The following is a 21,696-nucleotide window of genomic DNA, read 5'->3' as shown; positions in this document are numbered from 1 at the left end:
GGTACGGCCAGCTGCACAGGACGACTAATGATGTGACCTTCTGGTGTCCGGAGTATTATCGTCCTTACCCTGCCGTCTCTTCCTGGTAGTACCTTTTCTATCCTGGCCTTCTTCCACATATGTCGCGGACGAAGGTCCTCTTGGATCAGCACGATGTCGCCAGGACGAAAGGGGATGACTCGTCCCGATGGGCGTTTAACTTCATGGTAGTTCCGGAGCTCCAATAGGTATTCTTTAACCCAACGGTTCCAAAAACTGTCACAGAGTTGCTGTCTCAGTCGGAATTCCTTTGTTAAATTTGTGCTCGCTGAAGGCTCTGGTCCCGTCGGAATAGTCGTAAGTTTTTCTCCCGTCAGAAAATGGGATGGTGTGAGTGCATCACAATCATCTCCTGGTGTGATGGGTCTGGAGTTCACCGCGGCTTCAATACTGATCAAGGTGGTATTCAGTTGTTCCTCAGTGAGCTTTGCGAGTCCCAATACCTTCCGTAGGCAACGCTTTATAGTGCCCACCATTCTTTCCCACCATCCTCCCCACCAAGCCGCACGGGAGACAATGAATTTCCAAGTAATACCGTGGTGGGCGAGGAACTGATAAGATTTTGTGGTGGTTAATGCCTTCCAAAGTTGGGCTAGTTCCATATTCGTGGCGTGGAATGTTTTCGCGTTATCTGTATATATCGTGTGGGGTAGTCCGCGTCTTCCGGCGAATCGCTGAAGTGCCATAAGAAACTTGTCCGTTGACAAGTCTGTACAGAGTTCGAGATAGACAGCTCGTGTGGTAGCACATGTGAAAAGAGTGATATATGACTTGTGCGTTTCCTTCCCCACTTTGATGAATAGTGGGCCAGCAAAGTCTATTCCGGTTACAGCAAATGGTTTGGCAGGTGAAACTCGTTCAGGTGGCAGCGGTGCTTCGATCTGTTGCCCTCGTGGATTCTTCAAGATCTTGCATGCGAGACATGAGTATAGGATTCTTTTGATGGCCTGACGAGCTCTAAGGATCCAAAATTCGGTTCGCAGTTCGGATAGTACAGAACGAACACCAAAGTGATGAAGGCGGATGTGTGTCTCTCGAATAACCAATTGTGTGAAGTGGTGGGAACCGTCAAGGAGTACAGGATGTTTTTGTTCCCTATTTAGGCTAGTGCACTGCAGTCGACCTCCTAGACGTATCAGTCCATCTTCTAGGAAAGGATTGTATCGTGCGATTTTTGACTCTCTTGGCAGTGGTAAGTTATTCTGAAGCGCATGTAATTCGTTGGGGAAGGAATCTCTCTGGCCCACTCGAATCCAATACATTTTGGCAGCTGATAATTCGGTGGCTGTAAGTTCTCCTGAAGATTTATTCTTCTGACGAATGTTGTGTAGGAAACGGAGAGTCCATGCTGTGATACGAATGAGCTTCCAGTAGGAGCTGAATTTAAGTAAGTTCAAAAGGCTGGTTGGCGTAGATATCGACAAAACTTGGCTCTGGGTTTTCTTCCTCTTTTCTTCGGGAGGAAGTCGTACCATCGTTGGAGTATCGTTATTTGGCCACCATTCAGGAGGGCGTGTAAGCCAAGGCGGCCCATGCCACCAAATATCCAGAGAATTCATTTGGTAGCCGAGGAGTCCACGTGAGAGGTGGTCAGCAGGATTGTCTGGTCCTGGGCAGTGTTTCCATTGCGTGGGAGTCGTGTGTGTTTGTATCTCAGTTACCCGATTACAAACAAAGGTCTTCCATCTGTTAGGATCACAGCGAATCCAACTTAGTGTTATTGTAGAATCCGTCCACAATATCGCATGGGCAATTTTAAAGTCTGTTGCACGGCAAAAGTAACACAATAGTCTGGTCCCAACTACTGCCGCTAAAAGTTCGAGTCGAGGCAATGTCACCTTCTTAATAGGAGCAAGTCTGTTCTTGCTACAGACTAAATGGGTTACGACATCATCATCTAAGACAGTACGAATGTACAAAGCTGCTCCATATGCCTTTTCCGAGGCGTCACAGAATACGTGCAGCTGAGAGTCTCTTCCATGAGCTGTAGCAATCCATCTAGGGACACGTATATGTGACAATGAAGGTAAGCTAGATATCCAAGTGCGCCATCGTGCCCCTAAGTCCCAGGGCATAAGTTCATCCCAGCCAATTCCTCGGCACCATGTGTCCTGGAATAGCAATTTCCCAACAAGAGAAACTGGGGAAAACAGTCCGAGTGGGTCATAGAATTTAGCCGTACATTGTAAAAGGAGTCGTTTGGTGGCTGGCTCTTCTGACGACCTTCTGATGATTTCGCTAGGATCGATACAGAAGTAGTCACCTGCGGTGTTCCAGTCTACACCTAAAACTTGAGTCTGGGTGTGGAGTTCTCGCCCTTCTGCCCTCCAGATAGTGTGGAGTTGTTCACAGTTGGTAGCCCATTTTGATAAGGGGAGACTGATCAATTTCATTAGGGTTACAAGTTCATAGCATATAGTTATCCCCAAATTATCACCTTCTACTGAGATCACAAAATCGTCCATATATGCAGTCTTGTTTATAAGTGGCGCTACGGTGGGAAATGCTGTCATACACTTGTCGGAAAGTTCTCTTAGTGTTGCAGAAAGTAAAAATGGGCTGCAGGTCAGGCCGAATGGGAGTCTGTTAAAACGGTATTCTGTTAGTTCGTCCGTCGTTTGAAGATTTCCTGTTTGATCCTGGCTAATTTTGAACCAGAAAAATCTGGTCAAGTCTTTGTCCTTTTCGCTCAAGGTTAATTGAAGGAAAGCTTGTGTGATGTCCGCGACGATAGCCGTAGAATATAATCTGAAACGCAGTAAAATTTCCATAATCTCTGGTAATAGGTTCGGTCCTGCTTCTAATACCTCATTCAGAGAAGGTGCATTGTTTTCGTGAGATGAGGCGTCAAAGACTATTCTCCACTTAGTGGTTCCGTATTTCTCCTTCCTCACTGCATGATGAGGGAGATAAAATAGCTCCTTTCCTGAGAGTGGGGTGGGAGCGACCTCTACTTGCCCCTTCGTAATGTAGTCTAGCATAAGATCGAAATACATTTGCTTAAATGTCTCTTGACGTTGAAATCTTTCCCTGAGGTGCTTGAATCGTTTTTCCGCGATAGGTCTGTTACTCGAAAGCACTTTATGTTGCATTTTTGGAAGTGTAACTACTGCTCGATGATCCTTTATAGAGAAAGATGCTCTAAACTCTTCAAGAAGTCTCGTATCCTTGTTGTTCACAGGTAGATCCTGATCGGCAGTAATCCCTATAGTTTCCAAGTCCCAAAAGCGTCTGAAATCATTGTCAGAGTGCAGAGGGGATCGGTCAGTCTGAGCAAAATTTACCACGGTTGCATGCACACAGGCTTGTGACTTGTTACCACTAAGTATCCAGCCAAACAGAGAAGGAACCAACACTAAGGTTTCAGAGATGCGTATGGGCGAATTGTGCTTCACTATCTTCCAATAAAAATCGCCTCCTATAAGAATCTCCACGGGAAGATCTTCTGTTGAATCGGTTTTCGGATCTGCGAGCGTAATCTTACGGGCATCTGGTAAACTCTTTATATGTTGTGGAACTGAAGGCTGGTGAGAAATAACGTGAGTACTTTCGAAGGCAGTAAGTGGCACTGAAGAATCCTGCCAAAGCCCCTTCATATTAAACTGAACAAGCCTGCGGTGGCGTGGGCGTGTAGCGTTTGATTCAAAGGAACAAACGGTTAGTTCTTGTCGGTCTACCGTTTGCAGTTTCAGATCATCAATCAGCGATTTTGCTATGAAGCTGGACTGACTACCTGCGTCCAGTAGACATCGCGTTGTCCTGCTCAATCCTGTAGGTCCTGAGACGCATACTTGAGCTGTCTGAAGGTACGTATATGCGTGAGGAGCGACAGATACCTTTCCCACGGAGGTAACGTTTGTCTGACCCGCAGGACCCCTAATATCCTTTCGTTCCTCACAAATGGACTTATGATGCAGTCTTTTACAGTTAACACACCGAGCCTTTTCTTTCTTTTTGCAATTTGACACTTTGTGGCCGCGTTGAAGACAAAGAAAGCATCTGTTTGCTAGTTTCAATTTATCTATTCGATCATTAACGCGTACGATCTTCTTACAGTCTTGTGCCCAATGACCGTCAGATTCACAAAAGACGCAGAATGGTTCCTTTACGCTGGTATCCTTCGGAGTCGATCTTTTAGATTTCGCGTGCACGTGAAGTGTGGACGCTGTGGGAAGGTTACTAGAAGTGCTTGAAAATTCACCGCGTATCTTCTGCGTGGTAAGCGCCCCGTCGACTTCCTCGTTCAGAAACTCCATCAGTTGCAAAATGTCCCCTTCGGATATTCCTGTACGCTTGGCGTGAATTATCCAGCGGCGGCATATGTCATCCGGAAAGGCGCGTAAAATTTTCGGCGCGAGGACTCGGCCGTATCCGTTCACGTCTTCTCCAAGTGCCCGGAGAGCTTGAATACGTCGCTGGCATTCAATGAATGTTGAATTAAGTTCCTCTGGGGTGGACAGCTTAATTGGTTTTATGGCTTCGAGATAATCTAAGTGGGCTTGAATTATTCGATCCTTGTTGCCATAACGCGCTCGGAGAATCCTCTTCGTTTCTGCGTACGTCTCGGCCGTCACCGCAATACCGTCCACTAAATGCTTTGGTTCTCCGGAGAGATAGCCGCGAAGAAAAATGTGTTTATTGATTGTAGTTACCGTCGGATCTTTGTCAACCGACTGCTCAAACTGCTCCCAGAATCGCGCCCATGTTTCAATATCGCCTGAAAAAGGCTCAAGTTTGATCGGCGGAAGTTTTACTGAAGCTGTGGGAACACTCATTGTTACAGATTGTGCCGGCGGATTGTCGGGAATCTTTATGTCTGCTACCGATTTCGCAAGCTGTTTCTCTATTTCGTGAGACAATCGGGAAATTGTGAGTTTCGCGGTGTCTATATAATCTTCGCATTTAGGAACATCTTCTTCGTATTCGCCATCGTCTAACAACTCGTGAATATCCTCATCTAATTTAACGAGGCGGTCCAGAACGCTTCCCAATCTGTCATTGTAATATTTATAATCCGCGATTTCTGATGTGTCGGGCAACCTTGCAACTTCCGCCACGAGTCGCGTAATGTTTGCTCTTTCTCTCGTACGTTTTCTCTTTAGAGAGTGTAATTGCGCTTCTGGTTTATGGTCTGGCACGTCCATTCCGTCCGATTACTCGAAAGTTTAAAGCAGTGTCGGCTAGCGATCAGCTGGTCCTAGTAAGGCGTTATCTTTGGATCGCTAGTCGAAGTAGTTCAATTGATGGTCGCTAGATGGCAGCACTAGTCATAAACAATATGTAGGCGTAGCGTAGGATCTGATAATTCGTTAAAGCGCTAATCGAACAGCTACAATAGCAGTACACAGCGGCAATAATGTAATCAGTTGCCTTTACAAATGGCACTACAAAACATGTTGCGTGATAATTCAGTTGAACTTAGCTGTGTATGATGGCGGTTGTCGTCGAAGAGCTTGTTGCGTGGTGTAACAAATCGCTGCAGTAAACCCCGTCGTAGTATTGCCGCGTGACGTGCGTCCAGAATTCGTGTTTCACAACGGCAATCGTGGAAATTGTCTCCGGCAAAGTCTGTCCCAGGTTTCGGCACCAAAATATGTCGTGAATCACAATAGAGCAGCGATTAGCAGTCCAACAACACTTTATTCCATAGTCACAGAACATACAATACAACAAGTCAAAGATACATTGTCCAAAGAGTAAACAAACAGTCTCTCACTTGCGAGAAGTACATCACTCTGTGACAACAGTAGTTGCTGCAAGCACCCGATCGCCGATCATGTTACTCGATAGCTATCCGGCCTGCACAAGATGCCGCTTACAAGGTGATGCCGGCCGGAGTGGCGGTGCGGTTCTGGGCGCTACAGCCTGGAGCCGAGCGACCGCTACGGTCGTAGGTTCGAATCCTGCCTCGGGCATGGATGTGTGTGATTTCCTTAGGTTAGTTAGGTTTAACTAGTTCTAAGTTCTAGGCGACTGATGACCTCAGAAGTTAAGTAGCATAGTGCTCAGAGCCATTTGAACCATTTTACAAGGTGATGCAGAGTCAACCGTGTTGTAAGAGTACAGTTAACATCTGCATTTAGCCTACTCACGAAGCGTCGAATGTCTTAAAGCGACTGTATACTTCACCGCTCAATGCGACACATTTCCCGCAACGATTTTTGAATTGCGCCGGGGACCTTGCTTGTAGATGTCTGCATTTCGGTTATTCAGGAAACACTTGACACCGACAATCACCCCGACTGCCTTTATCGTCCAGGAAAGATCCCCTGGTAATATTTCCAGTACTGATAGCAGGATGAGTGGACCTGTGACCGTCCTGGAGGGACTGGAACGAGGAAAAGTCCCCGACGCTATCCGGGATTGAACGCGGGGCTTCCAGGACTGGAGTCTAGTGTTATATCCGCTAAACCACCACGTGCGAAAAATTATCCTATACACTTCAAGTACTGTTGGGTAAAATCATTCCACTCATCAGATATCGGTTCAGGTGACAAAGGGGGCGATTTCGATGTGTGATATGGCGCTGTTGAAAGTGGCTTGTGGGATCCAGCACTTTGCTACGAAGTTTCCTGGCCGAAATAATTTCACGCGGTATATAGCACGTTATCGCAGGCGTCATTACACGTCTCTGTCCGAAATAACGAGCAGCAAAACTGGTTACGAGACTCCAAGCGGAAAGTGGCTGGGTCAGAATACGAAGACCGCTGCGTGCTCCCAACGTGCAACTGTTGATGTCCAAACTAGGCGAGCCGGCCGGAGTGGCCGTGCGGATCTAGGCGCTACAATCTGGAACCGCGAGGCCGCTACGGTCGCAGGTTCGAATCCTGCCTCGGGAATGGATGTGTGTGATGTTCTTAGGTTAGTTAGCTTTAAGTAGTTCTAAGTTCTAGGGGACTAAGCACTAAGCACTAAGAGCCACAGTTCTCTCCCAGTTCTCCGACGATCACTGGAACGTCGTGGAAGTACAAACACCAGTCGGAGTACTGTACTTTATCAAAATATACTTCCAGTACGGCCGGGCAATAGACGAATTCTTAGACAAGCTCACACAAGTAACCACGGCGTTGCGGGGACGTCGATGTGTTATTACAGCAGACATAGATGCTAAGTCCCCCCTGTGGTTCAGCGGCACACGAGACGACCGAGGAGAAAAGGCCGAGGAGACCATCATGGCGCTACAGCAAATAGTCGCCAATAAGCAAGGAAACCCGCCCACCTACGCAGGAGGTGGGGGCGAGGGCACGAACATTGATGTCACATTGGTGACGCCCAATATCGCTACCAGAGTAACAAACTGGATGGTCTGGGATCAGGTAACAACTAGTTATCACAATCTTATCACTTTCTCATTGGGAGACGAGGAATGCCGCTGGGACATGGGGTGGGAGACACAGTTAAACTACAACAGAGCTGACTGGGACCGCCTGGCAAGGGAGTGTGAAATACCGACATTGCCCGATGGTGACGAAAATGTCGAAGGATACGCCGAGGAGCTGATGAAAGCAGTTGTTAGGGCGGTAAAAGCTGCCGTACCAACCAGGAGGAGAGCCGTAGCGGCCTCTCCGTCACCATGGTCAACCGAACTGGAACGGATGCGCCAGTCGGTCAGGAGGGCGAGGAGGTATTACCAGCGGAGTGTCGTCTGGGAAGGAAAGCAACGTTGGTTGCTAAGATACAGAGAGGCAAAGGAGCACTTCCAACAAGAGCTTAAAGCAGTAAGGCTACAGAGCTGGGAAAAATATGTACAGACGCAACTAGCCACGGACCGATGGGGTGTACCGTACAAGTTAGTACGGGAAAAGATTAGGTCACCCATGGTGCTGTCCACCGTCAGGGATCAGGGCAGGATGACGGAGACCTGGCAGGAGACTGCTGAGGTCCTCCTCCGTGTCCTGCTGCCTGACGATGATGAGAATGATGATTCTGAGGCACAACAGCAGACTCGAAGACAAGATCAAGAGGAATACCGGAACAACAACATGGTATATCTCTTCTCCGAGGAAGAAGTAGCCACACAGATAAATGCCCTTAAAAGAGGCAAGGCTCCTGGCCCAGACGGCACACTGCAGAGGTGGTGCAATTCCTGGCCCCCCAGTTGGTAGCACCTCTCACAAAGTTATACAACGAGTGTTTGCGGCTCGGGAAATTCCCCCAAATATGGAAAAGGGCAATAGTAGTAATAATCAAGAAAAGCCCAGACAAAGATCCACGAGAACCTAAGTCCTACAGGCCCATCTGTCTACTAGACACACTGGGGAAACTTTTTGAGAGGTTGCTAGCAGACAGACTGGCAGCACACCGAGCTTTGTGCGGGATGAGTGACAGACAATTCGGCTTCAGGACCGGGAGATCGGCGTCTGACGTCATCGCCCTGGCTGCGGAGGTCTGTGCCTCCACCCCGCACAAATACGTGGTCGGCATCATGGTGGATATCAGTGGCGCCTTTGACAACCTGTGGTGGCCCTCGCTCTTCTCCCGATTGCGAGAGAAGGGGTACCCGAGGTCGCTATATGGCTGTCTTAGGAGCCATTGTGAGAATAGGGAGGTCTGGCTATCGTCCTCTAGCGGGAGAATAAGCAAAAAGATCACCAAGGGGTGTCCACAGGGGTCAGTCCTGGGGCCACTCTTTTGGGGTATTAATATGGAACCCCTTTTGGACAACCTTCAGAACAGCGACGATGTGCTAGAAGGCATAGCCTATGCGGACGACCTCCTCCTGCTGGTTGGTGGCCGTAGCCGCGAAGACTTAGAGCCGAAAATTGAAAGGGCCATATCAATCCTAAGTACATGGTGCCACATGTCTAAAATGAAGATTTCACCAACCAAATCTACATATTTACTTCTAAAAGGACAATTAGCTAGAAACCCAACTGTAAGGATAGATGGCTCACCAGTTCTTCGACGCCATGAGGCGCGATACCTGGGCGTAGTCGTCGATGAGAGGTGGACTTATGCATCACACATTGACACTGTCACACAAAAATCATTAGAAACATTGAATAATCTAATTGCAATTGGACACAAGCGATTCCACTTACCACCAGAATTAATCAAATTATGTCATAACAGCATCTTGACATCAATTGTAGGATATGGATCAGGAATCTGGGCCCACAGACTCACGAGGGTTATGCCTGCCATGGCTGTGAGAAGAGTGCAGCGGAACATGCTACTCAGATCAGTAGGGGCATACAAAACAACACCAGGAGGAGCCCTAACAGTACTGATGGGGCTCTGTCCGCTTGACATAAAAATCAGGGAACAGGCAACATGGTACTGGGTAAAAAAGGGTAACAGGGATAAAATAGTTGATCTAATGGGGATTTACGTGGGGAACAAAATAGAAATCAAACGAAGGGTGGAAGAACTTTGGCAACAACAATGGGATAACGAAGAAACCGGTCGTAGAACACACGAACTGCTGCCCAATATTAGGGAAAGGTTGCAATTAAAACACTTCACACCATCACGAGGACTGATGCACTTCCTCACAGGTCATGGACCCTACCCGGCATACTTATGCCGGTTCGGGAAACGGGCTACACCAGCGTGTGACTGTGGGGCCACACCAGGCACCCCGAACACGTGGTGTATGAGTGCCACCTCTTCGACGATGTAGCGGCGCAATTACGCCAACAACTACCAAACCACGACACGTATCACCTGCTCAGGCATGAGGACCACTTCTCAATCTTGAATAAGTTAGCCAATGAGATATCACTCAAAGTAATAAGGGACTATCTCAGGAACAATGATTAAGATCTCACTACACCCAATTTGACTCCACGCACCTGACCTGTTCCGCCGAGGCGTGGACTTGGCCAGCCGCCTCACGGCTGGAATCCGCCCCGCCTGGGATTAAGGGAGGGGGGGGGGGGTGCGCCCAACTAGCGACCTGAGACACTCACCGATTTTGACACTAGGTTAAGATAGGTTAGACGTAGGATAAGCTAGGATAAAAACATTAGTATAGTACTGCAGCGATTTACAACTCCGGCCAGCCCGGTGCCAGGGGCACGTTCACCGGGATTAGCTCGGTGAACAGGGCCAACAACGTAGGTTTATACTATGCTGGCACATTTGTAACGCTGCAGGTAGAAGTAGCTTAGCATAAGTAGAATAAAACAACATAGGAAGATAAACAGTAGTGCCCATAGTGAAAGCAATAGAAAACTAATATAGAGTAAGCTGTAGTACTAACACCAAACTGTATCACCTAGGACCCACTAATTGCATAAGGTGGTGGGTTGAAATGCATGATATATATATTGAGAAATAAAGATTTTTTTTTAAAGTTCTAGGGGACTCATGACCTCAGAAGTTGAGTCCCATAGTGCTCAGAGCCAACCCAAACAAGGCGAATAGAGGTTGAGACGGCCACGTCTCGGGGTTTTATGATCTCGGAGAATCGGTACACAGTCTGCTTCCGACCTCAAAATAAATACCTAAGTCCCTAGTCCAATGCTGAAATAGGCAGCGGATAACGCTTTAGCTCCTTAGAGGTTTCTCATTCTGCCAAGGTGTCGACAGACACAAAAAAGGACGTTTTCTGTATCAAGATGTATTTTTGAAAGAGGAATGCCGTTCAAATATTGTCACCGTGTTTGAGTAATTGCTAAGTTCTCTCATGATGATCGTATCATACATCAAATTCCTGGACACTGTTCTTCAAGCCGCTATGGAATCTGGCTATGACCGTTTCTTTACTCTCCGATATTTCTTTGAGTGGGAAGTCTGTATGTAAAGTTCTCCATATATAAAAATGAAATTAATTTTAAGTAACGAAATACACCACAGTATTAATTGTGATGAGGACATCAACATTCCGTAAGAATATAAATATGTAATTAGTTAGTGCTTTGTTATTTGACCTCAGTTGACAGTTCAGCAGCTCGTCTTGGCATGTGGCGATGCTGGCTTACGTTTTAGCGTAATATACTTTTCAGCAAAGACGTTTCCCCCAGGAACTTTCTCGAGTTGACAAACAGGAGATAATATACAACTGCATCCGAGTATCAAGAAAATACTTTTCGGAACACGTCATGGATGAATTTGTTATAAATCTCGGAAGTAGATAGCTTATTGAAAAACGAAATTGATTTATTCTCAGTTACAGACTTTCAAATCTCTATTTCGGAAGTAGATTCGGTGTGAAATTACGTGTTTCCCTGTTATCAGCAAGATGAGGTAGTGTTTGCTTGCTGTAGGTACTGCGTCGCCGGATCTCTAGTTCTGTTGTACGAGCAGGGAATTATAGTACCGATGTCCTCGTTGAACGAAATATTCCGGAATTCCTCTGTATTGATTGAGGAAATCCATGGAAAAAGAAAATCCAAACATTTAGACGAAAATTGTACTTTCATGAACACGTGCCCGTTTAGTTGACTACTGCGACACGTAGCTCATCGATATTCCAACTCGAATGACAAAATCTTAGAATAAAATTATAACGGTTTTCCAGTGGGCTAAATTTTGTAATATCATGTTTCATGTTTTTATTTCTTGGGTCTAATTTTCGAATTATTGTGAGATCTGTATTTCTGATATTCTGAAAGGAATAAACATAATACACTTATAATTTAGTCATAGCCTAAACCCATAATGAAAAATTAAGAGAAAAATTAAACTAGTACTGTGGCATGTAAACCATATGCTGCTTGTGTATTTAATTACAAATATACAGACACAAGTACATGTATTTCATTAATGATTAGTGAACATTCGATTTGAGTAGGCAATCTTTACTCAATAAGATACAGAATTTACCACTACATAGTTAGATCTCCGTATTGGAGCTAGAGGTATCAACAAAGCGATTGTTAGAACTGTACGAACCACTGTGTCATTTCACTAACAAGGGAACATCCTCATCGCAACCCCCTCAGATTTAGTTATAAGTTGGCACAGTGGATAGGCCTTGAAAAACTGAACACAGATAGATCGAGAAAACAGGAAGAAGTTGTGTGGAACTATGAAAAAATAAGCAAAATATACAAACTGGGTCGTCCATGGGTAAGATAGGCAACATTAAGGGCAATGTAAGACGAGGAGCGCCCTGGTCCCGTGGTTAGCGTGAGCAGCTGCGGAACGAGAGGTCCGTGGTTCAAATCTTCCCTCGACCGAGAATTTTAACTTTTTATTTTCAGTTTGTGAAAAACTCTTATGTTTTCATCACTTTTTTTTGGAGTGATTATTACATCCACAAGAAAACCTAAATCGGGCAAGGTAGAAGAATCTTTTCACCCATTCGCCAAGTGTACTAGTTAGGTGGGTCGACAACAGATTCCTGTCATGTGACGCACATGCTGTCACCAGTGTCGTGTACAAAATATCAGACGTGTTTTCCTGTGGAGAAATCTGTTGACCTATGACCTTGCGATCAAATGTTTTCGGTTCCCATTGGAGAGGCACGTCCTTTCGTCAACTAATCACACGGTTTTGCGGTTCGGTCGCAAAACACAGACACTAAACTTATTACAGTGAACAGAGACGTCAATGAACGAACGGACAGATCATAACTTTGCGAAAATAAAGAAAGCAAAATTTTCAGTCGAGGGCAGATTTGAACCAAGGACCTTTCGTTCTGCAGCTGCTCACGCTTACCACGTGACCACGGCGCTCCTCGTCTCACATTGTCCTTAATGTTGCCTATCTTACGCATGGACGACCCAGTTTGTATATTTTGCTTATTTTTTCATAGTTCCACACAACTTCTTCCTATTTTCTCGATTGATCTGTGTTCAGTTTTTCAAGGCCTATCCACTGTGCCAACTTATAACTAAATCTGAGGGGGGTGCGATGGGGATGTTCCCTTGTAAGTGGTAAACCTCAATCAAAATGTGTGCTACGTATTGCTAGTGACAAGAAAAAGCGACTGACTTTTCACGCTATTAAACCAACATTAATGGCTAATAAAAACCTTCCTGTTCAGTGTATCAGCTTAATTGTGGAAAGCATCAAATAAGTCTACCTACAGTGCAGCTTCGACAAGAATCCATAGTTCACTGACACTGACGTCTGTAGGCTCGTCTTAGACCAGCTGCCGAGTGTCCTCACACAACAACTTTGTGACGCGATCTTGTTGGTCCCGGTAGGTCTGTGCTTCATCTTCAAGCATTACGAGTGGTCATCGCGCACTTGCTGTATAATTAACGCTCAAAATTGAGGCAGCTACATGTCCTATGGTAGGGGCGCTTGTATCGCACTCGCCTAATTGAGAATCTCTTTGAAAAAAGGAAATCCCAAGGAACCAACATAAAGTTCAGTAATGATGTATTTATGATGTTATGTATCACAGCTGCTCAGTCAAATAACAGCTGTGAGCTGTTATTTGACTGAGCAGCTGTGATACATGTTTCAGAATGAAATTCAGTCGTCATTTGAACAATTAGGAAATTTATTTGGCTTCATCTGTTCAAGAGATTAATCTGCCGTCTTCAGAAGATTATAAAATTTGGGGTGCTATACATCATTATACGTTATTATAATCATTATACATATGTATAAAGCATAAGAAGCGTATTACAAAAACTTGCTTAATATTGGCTTAGCAGATATCACTGTCTTAACAGAAGCTTGATGCCATTACACGTCGAAAAATGTATAAAAAATTGTGTGATAAATATAAGGACACGTTAATAATTTACAGTGAATGAATCACGTTTATATACATAACTAAGTTGTTGCGTTTGCACCAATGAACATATATGAGACCATATAAAAATAAAGGTAGGGTGTGTATTGTTCATGTTGATGTTATGGTCGTCAGTCTAGAGACTGTTTTGATGCGGCTCTTCATTCCACTCTTTCCTGTGCAAACTTCTTCATCTCCGAATAACTGCTGCAACTTACATTTTTCTGAATCTTCTCACTGTATTCATCTCCCTCTCTCTAAGGTTTTTTAGGTTTTTTCCAACCCCCCGCCCCACACACACACACACACACACAAACACAGACACATTTTCCTCCAGTACTAAATCAATGATTCTTTGATTTCTCAGAACGTCTCCTATCAGCCAATCTTGCTTCTAGTCAAGTTGTTCCATAAATTTCTTTTCTTCTTATTTCTATTCAGTATCACTTCATTAATTAGGTGCTCTACCCATCTAATCTTCAGAATTCTTCTGTAGCACAACATTTCAAAAACTTCTATTCTCTTCTTCTGCAACCTGTTTATCGCCCGTGTTGCTCTTTCATACTTTCAGAAAACACTTAAATCTGTATTCGATGTTAACAAATTTCACTTCTTGAGAAACACTGCTCTTGTCCTTGCGTCTACACTTTACATCCTGCTTACTTCGGCCGCCATCAGTTATTTTGCTTTCCTAATAGCAAAACTCAGCAAATACTTTAAGTGTCTCGTTTCCTAATCTAATTGCCTCAGCATCACCCGATATAATTCGACTACGTTTCATTATACTTGTTATGCTCTTGTTGGTATTCATATTATATCCTCCTTTCAAGATCTGTTCATTCCGTTCAACTGCTCTTGCAAGTCCTGTGCTGTCTCTGACAGAATTATGAAGTCATCGGCAAACCTCAAGGTCTTTATTTCTTCTCCCTGAACTTGAATTCCATCTCCTAGTTTTTCTTTAATTTTTTTACTGCTTGCTCAATGTACAGATTGAAACAACAGCGTAAAGTTACGATCCTGTCTCACTCTCTTCTCACCAACTGCTTCGCTTTCATGTTTCTCGATTCTTATAACTGCTATCTGGTTTCTGTACAAGTACTAAGTAACCTTTCGCTCCCTATATTTTAGCCCTGCCAGCTTCTGAATTTCAAAGAGAGTGCTCCAGCCAACACTGTCACAAGTGTTCTCTAGGTCTAAAAACGCATTAAATGTAAGTTTGCCTTCCATAACCTGTCTTCTTCGCTAAGTCGTAGGTCAGTATTATCTGACGTGTTTCCACACGTCTCCGGAAGCAAAACCGATCTTGCCATTCATCTATAAAGAATTCGTGTTAGTATTTTGCAACCATTAAGTTACTGAACTGATAGTTCGGTGATATTCACACCTGTCAGCATCTTCTTTCTTTGGAATTGGAATCATTACATTATTTTCTAAATCTGAGGGTATTTCGCCTATCTGATACATCTTGCACACCAGATCGAAGAGTTTCTTCATGGCTGTCTCCCCCGAGGCTATAGGGAGTTGTGTGACTCAATGTCGTCTTCTCCCCGTGCTTTGTTTCGACTTAGAGGTCTTTCACTGCTCTATAAAATTCTTCTCGCAGTATGCTACCTCCAATCTCACTTTCATATACGTCATCCTCCGTTTCTATAATATTGCATTCAAGTTCATCTTTCTTGTGCAGACTTTCTGTATACTCCTACCTCCTTTCAGCTCTCTCTTCTTTGCTTAGGGCTGGTTTTCCATCTGAGCTCTTGATATCCATACAGCTGCTTCTCTTTTCTCCAAATGCCTCTTTCATTTTCCTATAGGCGGTGTCCATCTTTCCCCTAGTAAAATATGTTTCTAAATCCTTAGATCTGTCCCCTGGCAATTGCTGCTTATTCATTTTGCACCTTTGGTCAATCCCGTTTTTAGATATTGTATTCCCATTCGTCTGCTTCATTTACTGCATTTCTATATTTTTTTCCTTTCCTCAGTTAAATTCAATATCTCCTGTTCTATACAAGGAATTCTTCTAGGACTTGTCTTTTTACCTATTTCATTCTCTGCTGCCTTTAGTGTTTCATCTGCTAAACCTATCCATTCGTATTCCATTTTTCCCCTGTTCTAGTCAATCGTTGGCTAATGCCCCCTCTGAAACTCTCAACAACTTTTGGTTCTTTCATCTTATCTAGGTCCCATATCCTCAATTTCATGTCTTTTTGCACTTTCTTTAGTTTTAATCTGTAGTTCATAACCAATAAACTGCGGTAAGAGTCCACGTCTGCTCCTGGAAATGTTTTAGAATTTAAAATCTGGCTCCCAAATCTTTGTCTTACCATTATATAATTAATCTGAAACCTTCCGGTATCTCCAGGTCTCTTCCAAGGATACCGATTTCTTTCATGATTCTTAAACCACGTTTCAGCGATGATTATATTATACTGTATACAAAATTCTACCAGGTGACATCCTGTTTCTTTCCTCTCCCCCAGCCCATATTCTCCTACTATTTTTCCTTCTTTACCTTTTCCTACAACGGAACTCCAGTCACCCATCACAATTAAGTTTTCGTCTTCCTTAACTATTGTACGATTTCCATTACTTCATCACACATTCTTTCATTCTCTTCATTATCTACGAGGCTAACTCGTACATAAATTTGTGCTACTGTGGTGGGTGTTGGTTTTGTGTATATCTTGGCTACAATGATGCGTTCACTATTCTGTTCATAGTAACTTACCGGCCTTCCTGTTTTCTTATGCATTACTAAACCTACTCGTGCATTACCCCAATTTGTAACCCTTCATTCACCTAACCAGAAGTCCTCCTCCTCCTGCCAGCAAACTCCACTAATTCCCACTATATCTAATTTCAACCTATCCATACCCACTTTTAAATTTTATAACCTACCTGCGCGATTAAGGGATCTAGCTTTCCACTCTCCGATCCGTAGAACGTGAGATTTGTTTCTCCTGATGATGACATTATCCTGAGTAGCCCCACCTGGAGATCCGAATGGGTGATTATTTTACCTCCAGAATATTTCACTCAAGAGAATACCATCATTATTTAACCATACAGTAAAAGCTGCGTGCCCTCGGGAAAAATTACCGCTTTAGTTGCCCCTTGCTTTCAGCTTTTTGCAGTGCCAGCGAAGCAAGGTCGATTAGGTTGCTATTACAAGGTCAGACCAGCCAATCACCCAGATCGTTGCTCCTGAAACTACTTAAAAGGCTACTGCCCCTCTTTAGGAACCAAACGTTTGTCTGGCCTCTCAACAGATAACCCTCCTTTGTGGTTGCACCTGCGGTACAACTATCGCTGAGGCACGCAAGCCACTCCACAAATGGCAAGAGCCATGGTTCATGGAGGGAGTATATATTATACATATGAAAATTGTGACATATGGTTGCATTATGCGAAGTAAATTTCCTAACTGTGCATGTGACTACTGAATTATACTCAGAAAAATTATGAGTTTTCTGTCATACAGTAAAAGCAACTATATCATAAGCACATAGGATTTGCGGAACGGCTGCACATCGAGAGGTATAGTGCTAGTAGTGCTAACTACGGAGAGGCGAGAAGAGAAAAGCTGTTGTACACCACTGGTCGGAAGTCAATTATGACAGGTCCGGTACACCTGGAGCTGAGAGGTGTGTGAAACGAATGTAGGGTTTTATAGGTTAGGATGTCTCTACTCAACCTTCCTCTTGGTGGGATAGGCGGACAGCCCTGGGTGACGGATTTCGAGAACTACGTGAATGTGCTCGTCCTTCTTCGTGAGTTACCTAATATGTTATGACGATTTCTCCATTGTTAAATGTTTCCCGACTAGTTTCTCATTCGGATCTCTGGGCGGGGTCTACCTACGGGGGAAGGGGGGGGGAGGGTGACTATGAGAAAAAGATTGAGTAATCAACAAAAAGATAACGTTCTGCAAGTCGTAGCGCGAAATGTAGAAGTCTGAACGTGGTGGGGGAGCTAGAAACCCTAAAAAGGAATATTCTAAAGCCCAGTCTAGGTACGTGGGCGTCAATGAAGTGAAATGGAAAGAAGACAGGAATTTCTGGTGAGACGAGTGTTGGGTAATATCAACAGCAGCCGAAAATGGTGTAGCAGGAGTAGCATTCGTTACGAATAGGAAGTTAGGTCAGAGTATGAACACTTCAGCGATAGGGTTGTTCTCATCAGCACAGACTGCAAGCCAGCACCGGCAACATTAATTCAGCTATACATGCCGACGTCACATGTTGAAGGTGAAGAGGTAGAGAATGTATATGCAGATACTGAAAGGATAATTCAGTACGTAAAGAGATATTAATATCTAATAGCCGGGGGGGATTGGAATTCGGTTGTAGGGGAGGTGTAGAAGAAAGAGTTGGGGGAGAAGATAGGCCTGATAGTAGGAAGGAGAGAGGAGAAAGATTAATTGAGTCTGTCGGCAAGTGATGATCGAAGCTATCGCTGTGTCAAGATGAAATCTACACATACCAGTCACTGAATGGTGGCCCCTCTTTCGACTGGACCAGAGGTGGGATTCTTTTTCCTCCTTGGTCAGGGGGCCTGAAGACGGCGTAATGTAGCGCTGAAACTGGCTGCTCAAACAAAAAAGCTGAAAATTTAGATTGCTGAATATTATTTGATTCGACTTTTTATACTGAACAGCCAAGGTCCCGCAACCACCCGCATAATGATGTATCTACAGAGGCTTGATGAAGAATATGCTGAAGTATAAGACACTAGTTAGGACGAATCACTGCATCAAGAGGTGGAAGTATTAAAGAATGAAGAGATAAACTTGAAGTTCTCTGAGGCATAGATAGCTAAGTAGGCAGTTAGCTGAAGAGGAATAAACTTCCCAAAAAGGACTATTACAGAAATAGGAGAGAAAAAACCTAGGTGCAAAAAAGTTAACTGCAAAGAAACCATGGGTAAAATAAGAAATACTTGAGTTGAACGACGAAAGGAAAAAGTACAAAAATATTCGAGGAAATTTAGGAATACAGAAATACATAGAAAATGCAGGGAAGCTAAGTCGAAATGGCTACATGAAAAGATGTGGAGAAATGGAAAAATAAATGATAGGAGGACTGAATCAGCATATAGAAAAGTCGAAACAACCTTCGGTGAAATTAAAAGCAAGGGCGATAACATCAAGAACGCAATGGGAATGCCACAATTAAGTGCACAGGAGAGAGCGGATAGGTGGAAAGAGTAAGTTAAGGGCCTCTTTGAGGAGGAGGACTTATCTGATGACGTGAGAGAAGAAGGAACAGGAGTCGACAGGGAAGAGATAGGGGATACAGAATTAGAATCAGAAGGAATATAAGACTCCATCGGAATTTCTAAAATAACTGGGGAAGTCACAACAAAGTGATCATTCAGGTTGGTGGGCAGAATGTATGAGACTGGCGATATATGATCAGACTTACGGAATGGCATCATCCACGCAATTCCCAAGCCCCCTAGAGCCGAAAAGTGCAAGGATTATCGCACAATCAACTCAGTAGCTCCATATTCAAAAATGATATACGGAATAATGTACAGAAGAATGGAAAGGAAAACTGAGGATTTGTTAGACGACGATCAGTTTTGTTTTAGGAAAGGTAAGTGCACCAGAAAGGCTGTTCTGACGTTGCTGTTGATAATGGAAGCGAGACTGAAGAAAAATCAAGGCACGTTCATAGGATTTGACGCCTGAAAATAGGTTCGACAATGTAAAATGGTGAAAGATGTTCGAAACTCTGAGAAAAAATCTATATGATGGAAAGACGGATAATACAGAGAATGTAAAAGAACCAGGAAGGAACAATAAGAGTGGAAAACCAAGAACGAAGTGCTAGGGCTAAAAAAAGATAGGGATGTAGTCTTTCGCCATTACTGTTCGATCTGTACATAGAAACAGTAATGCCGGAAATGAAAGTAGTTTTGAAGAGTGCGATTAAAATTAAAGGTGAAAGGATATCAAAAAAATGGTTCAAATGGCTCTGAGCACTATGGGACTCAACTTCTGAGGTCATCAGTCCCCTAGAACGTAGAACTATTTAAACCTAACTAAGCTAAGAACACCACACACATCCATGCCCGGGGCAGGATTCGAACCTGCGACCGTAGCGGTCGCGTGGTTCCAGACTGAAGCGCCTAGAACCACTCGGCCACACCGGCCGGCAAAGGATATCAATGTTAAGAGTCACTGATGACGTTTTTATCTTCAGTGAAATTGAAGAAGAGTTATAGAAACTTTTAGAAAGAATGTATAGTCCAAAAAGTGCAAAATATGGATTGAGTGTAAATTGAAGAAATATGGAAGTAATGAGAAGCAGCAGAAATGAGAGCAGAGTGAAACTTAAAATTTGTGATCACGAAGCAGACAAAGTTAAGGAATTCTGTTATTGAGACAACAAAAAATAAATAAATAAAAGATCCATGACGGTCGGGCCAAGAAGGACATAAAACGCTGTTAGCACTGGCAAAAGGGCATTCTTGACAAAGAGAAATCTACTAGTATCAAACACATATTTTAATTTGAATAAGACATTTCTGAGAATGTAAGTCTGGAGCATAACGTTCTGTGGCAGTGAGACATATACTGTGTAAAACTGAAACAAAAGAGAATCGAAGCATTTGAGATGTAGTGCTGCAGAAGAACGTTGAAAATTAGGTGAATTAATAAGATTAGGAATGAGGAGATTCTCCATAGAATTGGCGAGGAAAGGAATACATGGGAAACACTGACAAGAAGAAGGGATAGGATGATAGGATATCTGTTAAAGAGAACTGGGAATAACTCCTATGATGCTAGAGAGAGCTGCTGGGGCAAAAGTTGTAGAGGAAGAAAGAGATTGGAATACATCCAGCTTTGAGGCGAAAAGGTTAAAAAAAGAGAATCTGGATGGTTGGGGAAGAGGGGAGGGAGGCGGCAGACCTGACTTTTGTTGCGGTACTTCGTCTTTGCTGAAGTTGGGACCTTTGCCCTGTATGCGTAGCTCAGCTCTTCCGAGCGTAGAGGACTGACAGGTGACGAGTTCGCGCGAGTGGAAGATAGTAACAAGTGTATACAGCAGGCTACCCAGATGTGACCAACGAAGCTGTTTTCAGGGACTTCGGTCTGACGAGCAAGGGCAGTTCAAGGGACGAAACTGTACTCGGCAGATCACAGAGACATGGAATTTGCGTTTCTACTGTTCTTTCATCCAATTCAGTTCCCTCATCTGGTCTCCCTCACTTCAACACTGGCGGCTGTTGTCGCTTATAACACCAGCCTGTTTGTGCAAAAAGCGTTTTCTTCTGTGTTTTAGTATACTCAGCCATTACTTTCTTAAATTGTTTAAGATTTTCTTAAAGTTGTCTTTGTGCAGGAGGAGGATAACCGTGTTTCGCTTAGTAACCGTGATCGTGAACCTCATCCACCACTGCTACATAAATTTACAAAAACAAATAAATCGATAAACACAGGCTAGAAACCTTGGGCCCTCCCTGATATTCCATTTATATGTTCTATGCTGATGGATACATGTTCCGTGGGCTAAATGCAGGTAGCACTTTCAAAAAGTGTAAAAACACTGTCCTATTAGATTCAAGTGCGTACTGAAACGTTTCTCAGCAGAATATTCCAGTGAAGGATTTCTACCTCAAGGCAGTCCAACTTGTGTAGGCTGTCGAACCTTTCAGTATGAGTGATGACAGTTTGGATAACTACCTGAGTCTGAGTAAAAGTTTAAGGAAACCAAACACCTAAGGTCATCAGTCTCCTATTCAGCCCAAAGACAGAAGCAATGCACGAAATCTGTGTGCAGCTGTAAGAAAGTGTTCTAAATGTTTGCGTAGCTTGTGCCTGATATGGAACGTAGGAATCAGCACGGTATTCACCAAATGGGATGTGGGAAACCGCCTAATAACCATATCCAGGCTGGCTGGCATATCGACCCCTTGTCATTAATCTTCCTGGCGGATTCCATCCGGTGGAGGCATAACTCCCCTCCCGGAAACGGAAGTGTTACCACGCGCGACTAGTACTCAATAGTCGAACCGAC

This window comes from Schistocerca cancellata, chromosome 3 (genome assembly GCF_023864275.1).
Source record: "Schistocerca cancellata isolate TAMUIC-IGC-003103 chromosome 3, iqSchCanc2.1, whole genome shotgun sequence".
Taxonomy (NCBI): Eukaryota; Metazoa; Arthropoda; class Insecta; order Orthoptera; family Acrididae; genus Schistocerca; species Schistocerca cancellata.
Note: the sequence above shows the minus strand (reverse complement) of the source record.